Source organism: Poeciliopsis prolifica, unplaced genomic scaffold (genome assembly GCF_027474105.1).
Source record: "Poeciliopsis prolifica strain line A6 unplaced genomic scaffold, Auburn_PproV2 SCAFFOLD100, whole genome shotgun sequence".
In the NCBI taxonomy this organism is placed as follows: Eukaryota; Metazoa; Chordata; class Actinopteri; order Cyprinodontiformes; family Poeciliidae; genus Poeciliopsis; species Poeciliopsis prolifica.
In genome coordinates this window covers 374,342-391,651 of record NW_026562475.1, presented here as the reverse complement: position 1 = coordinate 391,651, position 17,310 = coordinate 374,342, and positions in this window count along the sequence as shown.

The window sequence follows — 17,310 nt, the reverse complement described above, 5'->3', positions numbered from 1 at the left end:
TGTAAGCACAAAATGGCCCAAAATAGTTTTGTAAGGAAAATTAAATCTACTTTGGCAGAAAATACACAGAAGAAAACATTTAGAGTTCTAAATATTACATTTTCACATTTGTAAAAAAATTCCTTCAAAGCATTTCAATCTGGAGAGACTCTCACAGAGAAGAAAATAGCAGTTAAAAGATTTAATGGTACAAGATTTTTGGCGCTCGGACCCAGCAGAAGACTGTGTGTTCTGGAGGTCGGAGGTCGGCTCAGGCGAGCTCGGGATCGTCTTCCCCCCGGGACTGAAAACTGGTGGTGGAGCAGAGCCTGGAGATGGAGGAGCGCAGAGGGGTCCTGGCGGAGGTCCGTCAGGGTGAAGGTGGAGATGGGGAGGAGGTGGGTCAAAGTAGATCCAAGCATGTAGAGCATGTAGATCCAAGGTAGTTTGAACTTTTGAAGGCGTCCTTGAACGAAGATTGTCTGGTGCAGCGCAGCGGTCCGGCCCTGGTTGGCGGCGGCAGGGCTGGTGATTGGGTGATGTGGAGAAGCTGGGTCGAGTCTCCCAGATTGAATTTTCGCCGAGGCTCTATTTCTATGGTTTTCTATATTTTTTTATGTTGTACCCTAATTTGTGTTGGTCTGTCAAAAAAAATAAAATAAAAATCCCTAAAATGAATTGAAACTTGTGGCTGTTATGTGACTGTGAAAAACATTGTATGAATTTTGCAATATATTGCTGCCCTGACACCTTCTACCATCAACAAAAAAACTCATCAGAAGGACTGAGTTTTTTTTCATGTCATAATGGGATTTGACTCGTCTTATTTCAATCAGCCCTTGACTGTCTGTTTATTGGCATGTCTGCATGTCCTGTGGGACCTGCGTGTCTTGGGACTGTTGTCCTCTGAGCTGATCCTGATTCTGTTTACTTTGTGATTCCGTCTCAAAACATACCCCATCTCCAGCTGGGACTGTTCCCCCCAGCAGAGCACCGATAAAACTGCAAACAAGTAAGCCCTTTCCCATGTTAAAGGTCAGCTGCCCAAGCTGAAGATTTCTGTGCAGAAAGCTATTTTATCCCTTACAGCTTTTGGTTCTTCCTTCAGATGCTTCTCTTCTAAAAAAATATGCCAAGAGATTCAGACAAAACCAGTTTGAAAGCCTCTTTCATAGCTGAAATCAATTCTCCATTGAAAAGTGTAAGAATCACGCCAGTCTGTATTCTGGGATACACAAAATGCCTAAAAGTGCCTTACTCCATAATCTACATTTGTAAAAGATAAAAGTCTTTGTTAACCTGATCACATTATTGAACCAAAATCCCAGCAGCACATGTAATTCTGCATTTCAGCTGACCTCTGCTATTTAACTTTGATTGCAGACACCTGAAAACTGTCTGACTTATGAACCTCTGATGTCACCAAAAATAAAGATGAAAGGAAAAAAAAAGATGGAGGGAGAAAAAGATCCTGAAAATGAAGAAATGATGCAGATGATGTTACAGAATCAACATGAACCATGTATGAACTGGGAAGTGAACTCTAACCAAATGAAACCTGAAATAACTGGTTTAGAATAATTTATCATTCTCCTATAAAACTGATTAGTTTAACTTTTGCAAACTCAAACTTTATTTCTCTAAAAGTAAAGATAGCTAAAATGTATATGCTTTCGTGTCATACATGCAGCATAGATATTTAATCTTAAAATTTATTTAATTTTAGCTTAATAACAATTTAAAATTTGGCTTTTAATTTTATTTTTATTACATATTTATATGTCATTTCCTCCAACAAGAGAGAAAAACAGAAATGTCACCCTTTTCTTCAGTAATTTTACATTAATTGAAGAATTCTCCATTCTGAAAAAAGCAGACCTCACTGAATCAGTCAGCATTCGATATGTTAACTCTGGATTCCCACTATTTTGGTCATAATTTTGGTGAGAAAGAAACACCGACTCCTATTTACAAACTAAAGTCTTTTCTGGGTTTTTGTTGCCTGTGGGAATGCTTTCATTCAGCACAATACTTCGCCAGATCAAACCTTTTCAGTCCAGAGTTGTATTATCAGCAATTGTTATGACGTCGGAAGCACAAAGACAAAGAGTTTACATAACGATTACTTAATCATTCAAATCTTGAACCCTTTTCAGTCCCAATTTGGCCTGATCAGGAACAGCGCCACAAAATAAATCTTTTGATGGGATAAGGTCAAAGCGCTTTGGTTAACAGAAAAACACAATGTGTAGACAGAAAATTAAAGTAATCATAGATTAAAATATCCAAAAGTATCGAAATAATAATATCATTGGCTAGGATACAAACATATATTCTTAACATTTTTACAATTCAAACCATTTACACTGCATGGAAACATAATTTTATTTTCTCTCATTCACTTTCAGTGTCTGCCTGTGTGGTTCCGCTCCTTTTTTCAGAACCACCAATGGTCCAAACCAGGCACTCTGCGCATGCAATTGTAAAAATGTCAACAATGAACATCAAATGAACATCTGCCTAATCCAAAAAAAATACCCCTAAAAATCTGCAAAGATTTTTGCAGATTTTTTTTATGTCAGTAAATGAAACTAATCAAATTAATTCCATCTGCATCTCAGACATCTGACGTTAGCCCAGATTAAAACCAGGGAGGACGCACAAAATTAAATCTGTAACCTTTAGAAAAAACAGGTGGTGCTCTGATGGTGCAGCGTGAAGTCCAGCCCACGTCTGGAGGCTGTCTGCGTCCCAGCCTGATGACCTTTGTCACATGTTTAACCTTCTCATGAGAATCTTCTCCAAGATCCTCCTACTGTCTGACCGCTTTCAAGGGCAAAAAAAAACTTTGAAAAAAAAAAACCCATATGGTTCATGATCTGTTTTACTTTATGATATCATTCTTTTTACTTTAAAAGCATAAAAAAGCCAAGCAATTTTTTAATCAATTGTTACTCAAAAAGACTGAAAAATCAAATAATGTATACATACATAAATTATTTTAATTTTCTTACTTCTTCTAATTTGTGGAGCGTTTCACTGATTCCCTTTTTCAAACCTGAGGTAAGAAACACAGGCAACATTTTCTTATCTGTGTGTCGATCCCATCTTTCTGCCTCCGCTAACCCCTCTGCAACCTTGGAGACACTTCCTCTGGGGAAAGAAAGTACACAAACAGTGCTTCATTCTTTTGTAGTGTGTGTGACAGAGTGTGTCTAAGTGAAAGCCACAGACAGTGCAGACTATAAAGCAGTGGAGTGAACATGGACTTTCTCATGAGAATTTCCTCTACGATTTTATACACACACATAATATATATATATATATATATATATATATATATATATATATATATATATATATATATATATATATATATATATATATATATATATATACATACACATATATATAAGTGTATGTATAGTTTTTTCTCCTAATTTGAGGTTCCTCTGGAGATAAATATTTCTCACATTGATAAAGCAGGTGCTTTCAAATAAGATTAATTGAAACTGATTTTGTTCCGATTGCTGAATTTTTGAGCATATTTTGCAACTAATAGCATCTTTAGTCCTAAATATGTCAAGGATTCCATAAAATTTTATTTGTTATTTAAAGAAGTCCAACAAGGGTTTAATTCACCATGGGATTCTCACAATGATCTCTACTGAACATACATGCCTTCAAAGTCTTGTTTCTACAGTTTCAGCCACAGTTTCTACTGTGGATATTGTGTTTTCTTTCTTTTGTAATTTCTGACAGCAGGGTAGCGCTCGCAGTACCTCTTTTGGACCCTTAGTCATGGAGATATAAAGGAAAGGGTCTACCAGCGGGCTGAGGTAGAGAAGTAGGTGAGACACCAGTCCCAGGTAGGGGACTTTGTCCTTGAAGGACAGAGCCTCCAAGAGGATGCTGAGGATAAAGGGGGCATAAAGGAAAGTGTAATTGGCCCAGATTGCCCCGATGGCAAACACTGTCCTCCTCTTTTCTGGGCTCGGCGGGTTGGATCGGGAGCAATGTAGGGCCCGCCAGGAATCCACAGCGAAAAAAAGGAGGACAGGAAAAGGAGCGAGCAGAGAGACGGCAAACCACAGGTTGTAACCTAGCAAGGCGAGGGTGAGCATGGCGAAAGGACTGGCCCATGCCAGGAAGGTCACTGCAGGTGACTGCCTGATACTGGTGCAACAGCCAAGACACTGTGGGTAGGCCACCACCAGATGGCGCTCCTGGGCTATGAATAGCATAAGGGCGATGTTGGAAATGACCCCAAAGTAAAAAATGATGTCTGTGCCATTTCTGGAGAAGACCGGGTCAGTTTCCATGCTATGATCGACAGAGGGACGACTGAAGAAGCTGATGACGTCTGACACCAGGAGGAACATGATGTGCATGGGAACCTTGCTCTCACCTAGAAAGAAAATGCAGTGTTAGACATAACTTACACTGGAAAATTGCATATTTTACCAAGGCTCCAAATAAACAAGACTATTTGGTTATTTGATGTTTGTCTGCAGCTTGAGATAGATAAAGATCTTGATCAAATTCAGACAAGGATAAATTTGTTGCTGATAAAGATGCCAGCCTTGTACAGAAAACTTCTTAAAGTTCAAATTCCAATATTTTGAAGCTAATGATTTTTAGAAATTCACGCAGGCACAGCTTTTCGCTTTTTGTAACCTCCAAAAACTTCTTAAAGCTGCAATATGTCACTTTTATAAAGTGTTTTATGTTTCTTAAAACTGTAACCACATTTGCTATAAAACAGATAAAGATGGATCGCCTCCATCTCCTCCCTGAGCTGCTACTGCTACTGCATTTCTGAAGAAATGCACCAAACAACAACCAATCAGATCCAGGAGGCTTAGTGCTGCAAGTCAACCAGAGAAACAGCTTACAGGCCAACTCGCCTGAGCATTCACAAAAGACTAGCTGCAGTGTAGTCTTTTACTTTAGAAAGCAACAGGGACTGGGTAAGGGGAGCTAGATGAGCAGTGCCACATGAGATTGTGATTGACAGCGCAAAGACATGTCCCCAGCTCTAATTGGTTGTTTCTATTTAGCACTGTCAGGAGCTATTTTTTTTTTAAACTGTCACAACACAGTGACAGTTTCAATAGTATTCAATAACTATTATTTAATAGAATAATTGTTCTATAATTATGGAGCCCCCTAGTGGACATGGGGAATTTCTTTTTATTTGTGTCCTCGCAAAATAAAAGGTTTTGCGAGGTAACGTAAAAGTTTTGCAAGTAACGCAAAAGAAAAATAAAACTCCATGTCCCTTAGGGGCTCCGTATATAATAATAGAACATTACAGAATCATATTCTTTTTATTTAAACATTTTCTGGGTGTATCAGATTTTCTGGGACCTTCAAAAGAGTAATTTATGACTTTCTGTTTCCCTGCAGTAAACTGTGACCACACTCAAGAGCTAATCTAGTTCCAGCAATCAGCTGTTGGGAAGAAAGGTAAAGTAGGCAACAAAAATTAGCTGCAGAAAAATTTGGAATCGTGGGCTTCTTATCTCTTCATGATTATATCCTACCAACATCTCTCAATCAGAAACAGCATTAATACGGAATTTAACTTTGGTTTTACATGCTAACAGCATGCAGATATGTCAACTGAGAAGGCAATGATGCATCTAATATTTCCATCTTGTTTTTTGTATAGACAGGTTGAAATAGCTTTGGAAGTAATACCAGATTAAAAAACAAAACAGTTTTGTTCTTACTATCTATCACCAGTATAACCATATGAAGTTTGGTAAACTCTACTGAGAATTTAACTGGAACCATGTGACAAACTTTACTGAGATGTTTGTCAAAAAAGCAAAAGATGGACATGTGGTAAATGATCTTGCTCCAACTGCAAAGTATAAAAGAAAACATGTGATGCAGAGGGCCAGTTTCCCTTCCAAAGGCTTGTTGGGGTGGATGACATTGCGCACTCTTTGAAAACAAGATTTTATATCTTTTATCTTATCATTAAGGCTTGGCATCACATCGCAGAGACAAACAACCTGGCACATGTTCGTTCCCAAGCCCAAACATATCAGTAAGAACAGTTTTGAACAGTGGGAAGCAGCAGAGACAACTCACATGTCCACAATATATCAACATTAGTCCAGGCATTAACCCATTATTTATCTGCAGACATGCTACATGCTATTGTCGACATCTGGAAATTGCACACATACACACAATGCTGGAGGACAAAAAGGTGATTCTTTTACATGTCAACCGCAGTGGCGCTGCTGCCACAACACTATATATAGTAACATTGTTGCAGAAGAACAATTCTGTGCACAAAACAAGATGTTGGAGTTATTAATTCAGGTTAGTGCGCCACAGCAGAAACAATAATGCAGAAAAACCGTTAAAGAACAACTCAAAACCATCCATCCATCCTTCCATCCATCATCCATCCATCCATCCTTCCATCCATCATCCATCCATCCATCCATCCTTCCATCCATCCATCCATCCATCCATCCATCGATCCATCATCCATCCATCATCCATCCATCCATCCTTCCATCCATCATCCATCCATCCATCCATCCTTCCATCCATCCATCCATCCATCCATCCATCCGTCCGTCTGTCCATCCATCCATCCATCCATCGATCCATCCATCCATCGATCCATCATCCATCCATCCATCCGTCCGTCTGTCCATCCATCCATCCATCCATCATCCATCCATCCATCCATCCATCCGTCCGTCTGTCCATCCATCCATCCATCCATCGATCCATCCATCCATCGATCCATCATCCATCGATCATCCATCCATCCATCCATCCATCGATCATCCATCCATCCATCGATCATCCATCCATCCATCCATCCATCATCCATCCATCGATCCATCATCCATCCATCCATCCATCCATCCATCATCCATCCATCCATCCATCCATCCATCCATCCATCCGTCCGTCCATCCATCCATCATCCATCCATTGATCCATCATCCATCCATCCATCCATCCATCCATCCATCCATCCATCATCCATCCATCCATCCATCCATCCATCATCCATCCATCCATCCATCCATCCATCCATCCATCCATCCGTCCGTCCATCCATCCATCATCCATCCATTGATCCATCATCCATCCATCCATCCATCCATCCATCATCCATCCATCCATCCATCCATCATCCATCCATCCATCCATCCATCATCCATCCATCGATCCATCATCCATCCATCCATCCATCCATCCATCCATCATCCATCCATCCATCCATCCATCCATCCATCCATCCATCATCCATCCATCCATCCATTCATCCATCCATCCGTCCGTCCGTCCGTCCATCCATCCATCCATCCATCCATCCATCATCCATCATTCATCCATCCGTCCGTCCATCCGTCCGTCCATCCATCCATCCATCCATCCATCCATCTTCTGCCGCTTATCCGGGGTCGGGTTGCGGGGGTAGCAGCTTCAGAAGGGAGGCCCAGACTTCCCTCTCCCCAGCCACTTCTTCCAGCTCCTTCAGGGGAATCCCGAGGCATTCCCAGGCCAGTCGGGAGACATAGTACCTCCAGCATGTCCTGGGTCTTCCCCGCGGCCTCCTCCCGGTGGGACGTGTCCGAAACACCTCACCAGGGAGGCGTCCAGGAGGCATCCTGACCAGATGCCTGAGCCTCAACTGGCTCCTCTCGATGTGGAGGAGCAGTGGCTCTACTCTGAGTCCCTCCAGGATGACTGAGATTCTCACCCTATCTCTAAGGGAGAGCCCAGCCACCCTATGGAGAAAACCCATTTTGGTCGTTTGCATCCGAGATCTCGTTCTTTCGGTCATGACTATGACCATAGATGAGGGTAGGAACGCAAATCGTGAGCTTTGCTTTTTGACTCAGCTCTCTCTTCATCACGACGGACTGGTACAGCGCCCGCTTCACGGCAGACGCTCCACCAATCCGCCTGTCGATCTCCCGTTCCCTTCTTCCCTCATTCGTGAACAAGATCCCGAGATACTTGAACTCCTCCACTTGAGGCAGGACATCTCCCTCGACCCAAAGAAGGCACTCTACCCTTTTCTGGCTCGAGACCAACTCAAAACCACTTGTATTCTTTTTTTCTTGTCCTCTGGGTCAACTATGTTACACATGTTGCCAATTGACTAATAACAGTGTCAGGATTCAACACCAAAAAACAAGCAGAGAGAACATTCAGCGTGTCACAGTTTTATGTTTTCAGGCTCATCTGAACACAGCGGACGACTTTAAACATTTAGCCTGGATCAAAAAACTCATGTATTAAAAATAAACGTGAAAATTTAAAACAAAGCCATTGTTATTTGAGAGAAAATGTTTTTTGTTTTTTCTATTACATATTTTGCAGAAGTAATCATCTCATGTGGGGTTATGTCAATTTAGTCTTGTGTAATAAAAGTAAACAAAAAATCCCTTCAAACCTTTGGAGAGGTTCTTGAGGGTGTAAAGGGCCAGGATGAGGACAGGCAACCCGATGCCGAATGTCAACCACTTCATCACAGTGGCCACTTGTACAGCTGTAGATGCAGTGCTGTTGCCAGTGAAGTTGCTGATTTCAGAATGAGTTGTGCGCTGTGTGCTGGCATCAGCCATAGGAGGCATCTCTTTTCCTGTTTATGTCTTCCTGTGAAGTTGTTTCTCAGCTGATGTTGCAGCAGGTGTTGATGACCATCTGAAATAACGAAGAATAAAGCTCACACATCTGGCTTAATTGTGACAAAATTCAAACGTTTCTCATATTAAAACCACAAACTTCATTGTATTCCATCGAGATTAGATTTAATGATCAACATAATAAATTACAAAACTTTGGAATTGAGGGAAATACTTGTTAAACTTGAGCTAGCATTGAATGTACAGACGATGATGCTGAACGTTGTGTTGAAGGTTCACCTAACGCCCTCTTATGATGTTTTCCAAAGGTAAAAATTAAATACCATTAGACGTCTGGTGGACTTTCAGTTGAAGGTACGGTGATAATTTTCAGTGTTTATTTGCAGTAGGTCAAAATAAAATACTATATATAGTTCAGCTGGAAATGATAATGATAATATGGCAGCAATTTCATTGGAATGCAAGGCTTTTTTGTGGAACAGTTGTCTTCCATTTCCTAGGGATATTAAGCCAATCATATAACAAATTGGGAAATTTATGACAACCACTTACACTTGGCAAAGAATCTATTAATCTTACAATACTAACATTAAAGACTACCCAAGACAAAATATGATAAAAAATAATCGCATTTATTCACACATATATGTGTACCAAAAAGAACATTAATGAAACCTTCCAAAGTAAAACAACACACTATCAATTTTTATACAGTGGGTTTTCAGAAAAAGACATTCACAATAATAATCCATCTCTTCAACCGAACAATTGACTGTCAGTCGGGTCTCAGCTTCCCTGGGTTGCTCAAGGCCGTCTCCTTCAACTCCTCTAAGGCTTTGAAGACATTACAATGAATGTTATAGTCTGCAAAGAATGGCAAAAAAACTCAGGAATTTTAAAATAACCCTGTAAGTATTTATTTACCCAGTATGCTAAGAATGTTTTCTTGAATGTTTTCTTGAATGTCAGGGTCTTCAAGTCAGGACTCTCTCTCCTGCTTTAGATAATGCTGGAAATCTCCTAAAACAGATGGAACGCCTATCACACAAGTTAGGGATGATGCACATGCCTTTTAATCCACCCAATAACTTCAGTAACTGACTCCCTTCAACTGGAAACTCCTCTATCAGGTACATTTAACCAACATGTTAAGTACACTTTGTGTATCATCATATGTTTAATTTCATTATTTAAAGATGTAAGGCATTATTGGGTTTTACTGGTAGATGACGTGATGCAGTGAATAAGAAAGTTAAAACAGACGGAACACCCACCACACAACCCTATCCTCATTTGCATTTAACTCTGTTATTCAAGAAATTACATATGAAAAAAAGCTATTAAAGCAAATATTCAAATAGTACATTATTAATATTATGAACCACCAGTAATTTAAAGGAAATTACATGTAACACTGCATCTTACATCTAACACTGCTTCTGGCTGTGTTAGAAAATGTCAATACGCTTTGCACATTTGACAGTATAAAGTATTGATACATTTATTTTCTTTAACCTGGCTTTTTAAAAGTGACTATCTACAACTCAAACATAAACGTTACCATTTGATGCGCTGTACCAGATAATAGAAAAAGGCAATATGCATTCTGTCCCTTTCTATTATTTTTATTCTTTTATTCTAGCTCCACTCCACCTGACTTTTGGATATGTGGACTGATGCCACAATGTTTTTTTTTCTATGACCCTCAGTCTATGAACAAAAAGTCCGTCCGCGAATTCTCCTGATTACCTGCTTATCAGTTATTTTGACATTGTGGTGCATGTCACAGAAAAATATTTCTGTGTTGAGAAGTCATAATTAGTTGTTATGAAGGAGGGCGAAGTTCAGCATATGATACACACACAACCAGCAGTAACAAGTTATATGGCTTTTTATGCTTGGTTAGAATACAAATAAATATGGAAACCACTTACCAAACAAGGTAGATCCCATCGGTTTCATATGAAATACAGAAGCGTTGTTTCATGACTGCAGAAATTCAAATAGAATTTGAAAAAGGAAGTTAGGAAGTGATTTTTTTTTAACACCAAATGAAAGTACTTCTTGAACTTTTATTTAAGTATTCTTCTTCTTTGAAATACATATACATTACGTTAGAAAAAATGCAATGCAGATTATGCAGGAAAGAAAATGAGAACGATCAGACTTTTAACTATTTCAGGATTTCCCCAGTGTATTATAGGTCTGACTGACGCTATGCTTACATGCCACCCCCTCCCCCATCCCTTCCTTCCAGGCTAAGGTTGTGTGTTTTTGTTTTTATAAAAAATATTTTTTTTGTTTGTTTCTTTTAAATAATGGACTGCAAGTGTCTCTTCAGCGGTGAGCATTTCACCTGGAGGGCAGAATTATTCCGGAAAGAAAGATGGGTTTATAATAATTTTATAGTTGATTCATTGAACAGGGAGGACTAATCAGACCGCTGGCGTCTCTGCGTATTGGCCGCTTCGTGCGCGTTGTCTTAGCGTGATCTCTGATGTTTATCTCGGTGCGGTTCCCCATATAGGCTTACCTACATGGACATTCATATCAACCCGTTGTGACATTGAGGATCTTCTTTCTTTGTAGAATTCATCAAGGCATTCTACAAAGAATGCCTTGATGCCTCGACTTTACGTAATGGCGTAAAGTCGAGTTTAAATCCACAAGTCCTTTTCAAGAAATCTCATGTCAGCATATGAAAAACTAAACTTCATTCTGTTCTTACCTGTAAAGAATGAGTGAACCTCCCTCTGCTCCTGACATTGTTTACTGACCCAAGACTGTTTGTAGTTAAAGCAAAAACTTCATTTGCCAGAAAATATAATTAAATACACTGCAAATATCAAGTGAAGACATGAAGAGTGCTGTTCCAGTCTGGCAGATGACTGCATAAAGTGTTTGCATGACACAAGGTATAATTCCTTGGAAGCCAGCTGCCACTGCAGCTTCCTTATCGCCAGAGTTCAGCTACCTGCTTTGAATGAGACCTGTATGCAATGATCATGTATTCTGATCATTCTGAGTTGGCCATGAGGGAGGAAGTGTCAATTTGCATGTCAAACCAATGTCAATATGCCAGAGCACCTCTTATCTTTAAATTTGTCACCTTCATTTTCAAGGCACGGCACACAGAAGTGTTGAATTAATTGCTCAGATGAAAACAGCTTGTCCTTTCCAAAGGCATATCTGTGCTCCTTTTAATGTTCCTGCAGGCCAGGTGAAGAACAGCCCAGATGGCAAATCAGTGATGACACCCAGATTATGGGAACTTAGATATTTGGCTCCAACAAATAAGAGAGCAGCTCTTGGATTGAATTGGGGAGAAATGGAGATGCAGTGTGACACATACTGTGCTTGGTCCAAGCTTCTATCCATCTGTTGCCATATGTTAAAGAAAAATGTAATTCACAAGACATAATTGATCAATTTTATTTCTGAATGACATACTCTCCTGTTTAAGTTTGATTCTACACTTTATGAACAGAAAACTTAACGTGTCCCACAGAAAATGTCACCCAAATTCTCCTATAAACATTGCATAATTTATCATTTTCAGAATCATAGATAAACTGATTACTCCTTTTCTGCTCAAATAAACCTGCAAACTGAAAAGAACAATACAACTATGTGAAATAATGAGGCCATGTATCTTTAATGTATGTAATAAGTTTTGTTTTTTACTTGTTTTGAGCACACATAAATGATAGAATACTTAATAAATTAAAATAAATGTTCTTAATTTACATTATATTCATTCAGCCAAAAAAAAAAAAAAAACCATGAGGGAGATCAACACTTTGGCAAACATATCTGGGTAAATGCATTTTTAAATAGGTAAGATATCCAAATATATCTTGACATTAAAAGTCATATGCTATTTGGTCAAGACTTTTCCATGGTAAACAATATTCTTAAACTCATCCAAAATATTATTCTCAGCAAAAAAAAAAAATTTTCTGTCTACAATGGCAGCGCTCCATACAGTGGCGGAGCCAGAGGGGTGGCCGGGGTGGCACTTGCCACCCCCAGCAGAGCGCTGGCCACCCCTAGTGCCACCCCACTGGAAATGGTCATTTCAAAATATAATACTTATGAGATCGACAAAGATTTGCCAGGAAAACTGTAATTTCCGACTGTCCCTGAAGGCAGCCCGATGCCCGACGCTGTTCATTGGTTAAACTGACATGTTGGTTCCTGCTTGATCCAAAACACATCAACGGCTTTAGAGTTACACCGTCAGGAGTTTTGCAGGTATTTACATTTTACCGCTCAGCAGTAACCGCTGTTACCTTCCTAATGAGAGGCGGCTCTTGTCATACATTTCTAAAAAAAAAAAATGGTTGTGTACCGCTGCATAGTGCCTCTTTTATTATATTAGCCATGCTAGTGCTGACAGATCGTGTTTTAGATAGATTCTTTTAACACATGTTTTAGTGACATGCTGCCCTCTAATGTTTTATTTCTCCCAGCTCTTGCTTGAAATGTGTGGTAAGAATATGAGAAAAACCATTAAGTTTTATAATGAGTGAAATGTAAGTAGGCTATGTCATATGAAAGCTTTGAATTATAACCTCACTAGTTATATTAATTAATTTTAATTAATGTATTTTTAATTTAGTATTTTAGCTAGCTACAGAAAACTAAAAACTATAGTTTAAATAATAGTTAAAATAGTGTCTCTGCCAAACAGTGATGCAGTCTAAATACCAGGCTCTTACTTTGTGTAGAGCCCAAATGAAGAGAAAAGGGGAAATCTCCCAGTTCTTCTTAAAGAGGCAAAAACCAGGACCAGACCAGGACCAGACAGAACCCTGCAGCAGGGACCAGGACCAGACAGCACCCTGCAGCAGGGACCAGGACCAGACAGAACCCTGCAGCAGTGACCAGGACCAGACAGAACCCTGCAGCAGTGACCAGGACCAGACAGAACCCTGCAGCAGTGACCAGGACCAGACAGAACCCTGCAGCAGTGACCAGGACCAGACAGAACCCTGCAGCAGGGACCAGGACCAGACATAACCCTGCAGCAGGGACCAGGACCAGACAGAACCCTGCAGCAGTGACCAGGACCAGACAGAACCCTGCAGCAGTGACCAGGACCAGACAGAACCCTGCAGCAGTGACCAGGACCAGACAGAACCCTGCAGCAGTGACCAGGACCAGACAGAACCCTGCAGCAGTGACCAGGACCAGACAGAACCCTGCAGCAGTGACCAGGACCAGACAGAACCTTGCAGCAGGGACCAGGACCAGACAGAACCCTGCAGCAGTGACCAGGACCAGACAGAACCCTGCAGCAGTGACCAGGACCAGACAGAACCCTGCAGCAGTGACCAGGACCAGACAGAACCCTGCAGCAGTGACCAGGACCAGACAGAACCCTGCAGCAGTGACCAGGACCAGACAGAACCTTGCAGCAGTGACCAGGACCAGACAGAACCTTGCAGCAGTGACCAGGACCAGACAGAACCTTGCAGCAGTGACCAGGACCAGACAGAACCCTGCAGCAGTGACCAGGACCAGACAGAACCCTGCAGCAGTGACCAGGACCAGACAGAACCTTGCAGCAGTGACCAGGACCAGACAGAACCTTGCAGCAGTGACCAGGACCAGACAGAACCCTGCAGCAGTGACCAGGACCAGACAGAACCCTGCAGCAGTGACCAGGACCAGACAGAACCCTGCAGCAGTGACCAGGACCAGACAGAACCCTGCAGCAGTGACCAGGACCAGACAGAACCCTGCAGCAGTGACCAGGACCAGACAGAACCCTGCAGCAGTGACCAGGACCAGACAGAACCCTGCAGCAGTGACCAGGACCAGACAGAACCTGTAGCAGTGACCAGGACCAGACAGAACCCTGCAGCAGTGACCAGGACCAGACAGAACCCTGCAGCAGTGACCAGGACCAGACAGAACCCTGCAGCAGTGACCAACCTGGAGAATCCAGCCAGGAGACTCCAGGCCCAAACATCACCAGCGGGTTAGAGGCTGTGACAGAGAGTTATTAAGTATTAAAATACAATAAGCCTAATTCTAAAGGTTAGCATGATGCTTTTTGCATTTTTTATTGTGTCTGTTTATGCATTTCCAGTTAAGTTCCAGAGAGAGATGAGGGGATACAGATTCAGAGTCAGACTCTGGGGAGGAAGACAGTGAAGCAGAAGGAAATGGCACTGAACTGCCCCCCCCAGCACAACCTATTGCACACCAGAAGCACCAGTTTATTTATTGATTTATTTATTTTTGGTCATATTCTGGGCTTTGAGTTTACATTTCCATGTTCACTGTTCCATAGAGCTGTTTAACGTCTTGTTTGGTCATGGCAAATCTTAGTTAAATAAACCATTTTAATTTGAGTGTGTGTGAGAAAATATTTGTTTCCTTTCGTTCATCATTTGTATATGGACCCTCTGATAAAGCCTTGCTCAGCCTTTGGCCTCCCCTTGAAAAAAAGTCTAGCTCCGCCACTGGCTCCATATATTACATACGTCATTATTTGACATAGTTGCATTCTTTTTTGTTTGTAGTTTGCATGAGCAGAAATGGCATAATGTCTGGGTTTGTTAAAATGTTAATCTTTTACTACCCAAAATCCTCATCACTTTCAAATAATTCACTTTTTATTTTATTTTAGTTGTTGCATGGACTCAACTTAAATAAATTCATTTAAAATGCATATAAGTAAACATTTTTATTCAAACATTCCTGCAAGTTGTTTAAGATAAGTACAAACATATTGTTGATGAGAATTAAGTGATGTTCACTTGAACTCTTATTAAGCAGAATGTTTCGTTTTACAGTGAGGAAGGTCGGCTTATAGGTTTAGAAGATGGCTGAAGGTAACTGAGCATCTGTTTGTTCTAAGGCGCAGATGTCAAACTCCAGTCCTCAAAGTGTCCTGCTGTTTTTAGATGTGCCACAGGTACTAATGGTTTAATTACCTCCTCCTTGTGTTGTCCAGAGCCTTGCTAATGACCTAATTACTCTATTAGGTGTGGTGCAGCAGAGGCTCATCTCAAAGTCACAAGACACTGGCCCTTGAGGACTGGAGATTGACACCTCAAAAATTTGGTAAGGTTAAACTTAACCGGTTAAAGAAAATCAGACGGTTTATTCTCCAATGTGAGAAATCCCTTGAGATAGTAAACTTCTTGTTTGTTCAGATCTTGCTAGTCATTTATGTAGTATGATTACTAATTAATTGTTTATTCTTTTGTCTCTAGAAAGGAATCAACAACTGCAATTCAATTCACAATTGCAGTTTTATTATCGGAATTCTACAAATTAAATATTTTCATAGTATATTTAATCATTCCTTTCATGCAGTCTAGAAGAAATTGTCTTTCAGAGAAACAGAATTTTGATTGCTTTGAGTATGATGATATTTTACTTAATTTGACTGATTTGACTTTTAATGCGTACTGATGCTTCACATTGATCATTTATAATCTTACAAGAGCTGAACTGTTTTTGAACATTAGTGAACAGATAGAATCATTTGAACCAAGGAACAAAAGCTGCATATAATGTTGAAGGTAACAAAACGATACACCATGTTGTGAGCAACTCTTGGATCACGGTTGTGCAGTTGATAGGAAAAGAAAGGATTTGAAACACAAATTCACTTTTAATCACATTTTATTTTGGGGGGAAAGCTGAAGTTAAATATGAGTAGCCTCACATAGGCCTGTTTGCTGCCTGTGACATATTATTAAGAAATACATGTATAAATGAAGAACATATATGACATTAAATGTGATATACTTAGTAATTTACAGATTACAGAAATAGTGATTTACAGGTGTCAGATGATTTTCTGTAAAAAAAATCTTCTAGATATTTTTTACAGAAAAAATCTGTAAGAGTTTAAAATTTAAGTTTTTTGGAATGGATTAAGGAAATCACAATATTTTTCTTCAATTATTAATTGTGATACCATAAATAATGCAGAAAAACAGTTGAACAGAAGAGTTTTTTTGTGATTATAAATGTAGTCATGTCTGTTGAAAACTTTAATAAATGTCAATCAGCAAAATTTCTGGAGCAGTGTTCTAGAGAACAATTAATAAAACTTGCTGAGCACTACAACACGTGTTGGTGACAAACGTTTGAAAGATGTAAAATGTTAAAGCATATTTGCGGAATAATTTATTTGAAATGGATGTTTTGTCGTTACCTTAAAGACCTGAAGATGTGGGTTCTCTCGTTGTGAACTCTAACCTTTTGGAGTTTGAACAACAGAAAGATGTTAAAATTAAGAATACAGCAGGAGAAGAAAAAGGAGTTGGCTTTGGATAATTTACGACAACAAGCAGATTTGGATAAGACTCCTGCTTAGGAAAAGATAAGACAGGAAACTGAATTAGTAAGATTAAAGTTAGAAAGTGAGAAATCACAGAAGGTATCTGTGACTATCAGAATAGTCTGTGAAATTTTGTGTTATGGATTCAAAATGTAAAGCAAATTACAGAGGTCATTCAATGACCTCTGTAATTTAATGGTTTTTGGAACAATTTAATAACTCTGTTTCTGAATGCATTGCAGTTTATGTTAATGAACAAAAGGTGTCAGCTTCTGCTGGCAGACTGGCAGAAGCTGCAGTGTTGGTTGATGATTTTGTCTTGACACATAAAGATACTAGGAGAGAGCACATAGACATGCTCTGGAGGCTCTTTTTCAGACCACAGTA